The sequence below is a fragment of the Benincasa hispida genome, chromosome 11 (assembly GCF_009727055.1).
Source record: "Benincasa hispida cultivar B227 chromosome 11, ASM972705v1, whole genome shotgun sequence".
NCBI lineage: Eukaryota > Viridiplantae > Streptophyta > Magnoliopsida > Cucurbitales > Cucurbitaceae > Benincasa > Benincasa hispida.
In genome coordinates this window covers 7,959,024-7,963,489 of record NC_052359.1, presented here as the reverse complement: position 1 = coordinate 7,963,489, position 4,466 = coordinate 7,959,024, and positions in this window count along the sequence as shown.

The window sequence follows — 4,466 nt, the reverse complement described above, 5'->3', positions numbered from 1 at the left end:
AGAATTGGTGAAATTGGCTCGACGAGACGAGCAAGAAGTGTTTGGAGCTATCTTGGCAAGCCTGAATCAAGGCCAAAAAGAAGAGAAAGTGATGTGTTCCGACCCACCTAACGCATCACTTGACTTGGATGAAGCAGAGCGCTACGCAATGATGCTCGAAGTAGAATTAGAAGAAGAAGAAGAAGAAGAAAGGGGATTTGGTCCAGACGCGTCACAATCACGCCAAAATAACGTGAATGAAGGGCCCTCAAAAGCAAAGAGAGTGACAAGAAAGAGAAAAATAATCTTGGAGGAAGAAAATGAGCAGTCAGCATCCGGTCCTGAGGATGCAACGCGTGGGAGCTGCTCAAGGCACAATGCGTTAGAAAAGGAATTGGAAGATTATCAGCCTGTAAGGTAGGGGCAAAGGAAGTCAGCTCTCCAAAGCGAATTTGAGAACGAATTGAGAGAGCTAGCGCGGAAAGCCAGGGAACATGCGGCGGGCAAACGCAAGGTAACCGACACGTTACCTAAAAAGACCACGGGAAGGAAGCATCAATTTAATGATATTCTTGTAGAGAAAGGTTTGTTTCCCAAATGCCACCCACTGCCAGCATACATAACTGAAACCATAGACGCAATGGGTTGGGGTCAGTTCTGCGTTGAGCACACAAGAATTTGGCCCAACCTTGTCTACAGTTCTACAATAGTGAGTTTGACATGAAGAAGAATACAACATTTGTTTATGGAGTATTGGTGCGCTTCTCAGTCGATAAGATCAATGAAGTGTTCAACATCGCGAGTAATCCGGAAGCAGAAGGCAACCGCATCTTGGAACAACCAACGCCGAGCCAAATTGAAGATGCGTTAAGAGTGGTAGCCAGGCCTAGAAGCAAATGGCAAATGTCAAAGAATGGAGTAAAGATGTTAGCTTCCAGGAATCTAAACCCAGACACGAATCTATGGTATTATCTGATTAAGAGAAGCATCATGCCTACAACGCACGATGAAACATTGTCGAAAGAACGCATCTTGACTACCTATTGTATCATGCAGTGCATCCCTTTAGATGTTGGGAGAATAATAAGGGATCAGATCAAAGCCACCAAAACCAAAAAAAGAGGACAACTTTATTTTCCATGGCTGATCTGTGCACTATGTGAACGCGGGGGCATCCCTCTGGGGGATGATCATGAAGAGATCGACGGTCTGATGGACATCAAGTTAATCATGCGTTTACTTTGCGGTTCGCCGCATCAGCCTGCCTTACCTCCCAAAGAAGTGGAAACTAGACCTCGATCATCTAAAAGCGCCCCCAAAAGAAGATGCATCCAGATAGTTGAACACAACGATGAAGCTTCAGAGCATGAAGATTACAAAGCAAGGCTTAAACTTACGGATGAAGAAGCGTGGCCAACCCTAAACCTCGCTCTCCAAAACTCACTAGTAGCCCTGCCAGAAGAGAGTCTTGATCCAAGCACCAAGAGCCTACTTATATAGATCAAGACATCCCTTGTTCACTTCTTTCGCCCTCACAAATTCCAATTCCCAATTTTGTGCCTTCTCCAACTATTTTTGAACCAACTGGGTTAGGTTCGAGTAACGCAGTAAATTTTGAAGACCCAGTTGGAAGAAGTGAAGAGCTAGCACCACCTCAACGCAGCACTAACATTGAAGAGTTGAAAACTTTCATTAGTGATCAGCTCAAACCATTGGTCGCGTCCATCGAAGGTCTTCAGCAAAAAAACAGGGTTCAAGAGATTACTTAAGGCAGCAAACAAGAAGGATGCAAGACCAATTTGTTTATACAATGTAGTACATTAATCAGGTATTGGTTGGAATGTTTGCCCTGCCTCTACTACCTGCTCATCTTAGAAACCCTTTACGCTTTATAGATGAAGACCTTGTAGAAGAACGCAGGGATGACGCGCCAGCACAATAAAGTTTTGGGGTGTTGGTTATTTTTTATTTTGATTTATTTGATGATCTTTTGTATTTGTTTGACTTGTTTGTTTATTTCATGTTATTTTATGAAAATGAATGAAAAATTTCTATCATTTTTTTCCTTGCGTTTGACCTTAACATACTTTTTTTGTTCTTTAGCTATTTTCTAGTCTTGTGCTTTGCCTTACCTCAATGATATCAACAATGTGAAATCTATAAGTACAGAGTAGGCGTTAGGAAAATCAACAAAGCTTGAACTTCTCTAAAAAGACTACATGTTTTCTTTCTAACGCATGCAAGCTTTAATTCAAAACTCCTTTTGGAATTCTCAAAGCCTTTTCGAAATTTTGTTTCTCTTTTAGCAATGAGGATTTAGCTCATCTCCAAATTTGGGGATGAAGGAAATCCGAGTTTAGACGTATTAACTGAATACATCAAAAATAAAGGGAACAAAATAGAAAAATGTTAAACGCAACTCCTCTGTCATTACTACTTCAAAAGTGGCATGAGTTTAAAAAAGTTGGAACAGGCACTTAGTCGTAGTTGGAATGCTCACATGACACCCGTGGGGGCAACCCAAAACGAAGTTAAGTCTCCTAGACCAATACGTCCCATAAAACTCCTCTATCTAGTCTAAAGAAGTTGTGTCTTGAAACGCATGAATAATAGATATGAGTTTAGTTGTGAAGGATTCTCACCCGTAGTTGGATGCTCGCATGACACCCATGGCGGCAAGCCAAAACGAAAGTGGGATACCTAGAACAACGCATGGGTAATTGAAAATTCATAAATTTTTTCTTGTTATCCGGCATCTATCTTAAAAAGAGCATCTAACGCATTGCTGGTTTAGAAAAACCTGGAATATTTTGAGAAACGAAAGGAGTTGTTGATAAAAGACTTACTGCACCTGGAACTAAACATTATTCCTTTTAGAAAAGAGTCAATCTCTGTTACATTTTCCAAACTCTTGTCTCAAGCTTATAATTGAATATGATGAGAGGCAAACTCTATACACTAAAGACAAGGGAGATAACAAAGAATTATTTATGGAATGCTTAAGGACAACTAAGGTTTTTAATGATAAATTCTCCTTATTTTTAGAAGAAACACATGGAATTACTCAAACATTACCAAACTCATGCAAAAGAATGTTTATTACTAAATACTGTGGCACTAACGCGTTATATTGCAGGATTTCAACAAGAAGCTAACGCATGATTAAGAAGTGTCACAGGCAAAGTTCTAACGCATGGGGATTCAACGTAGAGAAGATTCATTGATTCAGGTTGTTTGTGTCAAATCACCACTTGCAAGTATGGGCACCTGCAGCAGGTGGCGTCTGAAAAGCTTCTGAGTGTCAGGCGGCTGACCAGGGCATGGACTTTAATGCTGCCCATCACCAAGCTGGAGATGACCAACGCCTATAAATAGATGAAATCCCTCCAGAGTTCGAAGTTCAGAAGAAATTTCAAGATTCTCACTTTCTGTATTAGTGTAGTCATAGTTGTATATCTTTAAAAGCTGTTCTGTGGTGCTAAGAAGATCAGAAGGGAAGAGAACCACCATCCCCGCTGATCAAGGAGCGGAGGAAGCCGAGTTGGAGAGAGACACTTTGTCCAACTCTTATACAAGTGATTGTACACAACTAGAATTGAGCCAAAGAGATACAAGAGATTGTACTCTGCGGCTTGACTCAGTTCCTTTCATCTCATTTATCGCTTTCATTTTATCTGATTAAATATTGCTTTTGTAAAGACAATCTGCTTCTTTATAAATTCATATATTTGATACATCACACTTTGCCATTGTTTATTTCTTGTTTATGTTGGATGCATCTATACTTCATGAAAAATTTCATGTCAAACGCTTAAGCCAACTTGATCAATTGGTAAAAGCATCTTTAGTTTAGACTATTCGAGAGAATAAATAAGCCCGCATCAAGTAGAACGCCTAGTACATCTAGAGATAGACTTACTGGTGTTTATTGCATCCTGTGTTTGATGCATGCATCCTAGAAATAGGTTTTGTATGTTATTCGCATTGAGAAATGTTGAATAAAGTCTAACGCATAAACAAAGATAAACAAATCATCTTGTTCATCACATTCTAGTTCGTGTACATTCATCTTAGATCGACGCATACCACTTACATTAAAATCCATTTTCGCATGATCCATCACTCACTACTCAACTCTTTTGTATCTTCTTGCACAAGCACAACACCTTAGTGTAAATAACACATTTCTTCATACATTTAGGAAACCCCTACAATAGCTATGCGTTAGCTTAACCTGAATCCCTGAGTTCGACCCTGGACTTACCAGGAACCTAAATTGGATTTATACTTGGGTCTGATTTAGGAAAACTTGAACCTCAAATAGTGGAGTGTCGTGCGTTCTGTTACACATCTATAATGCACCAACGCGTTACAACTACATAAACGAATCAAAGCATCAACGCATCATTCATACTTAGAAATTCTTGCAAATCATTTTATATGTTACACTCCTAGCGCGAACACGATAGCAACGAACAATTAGCCTT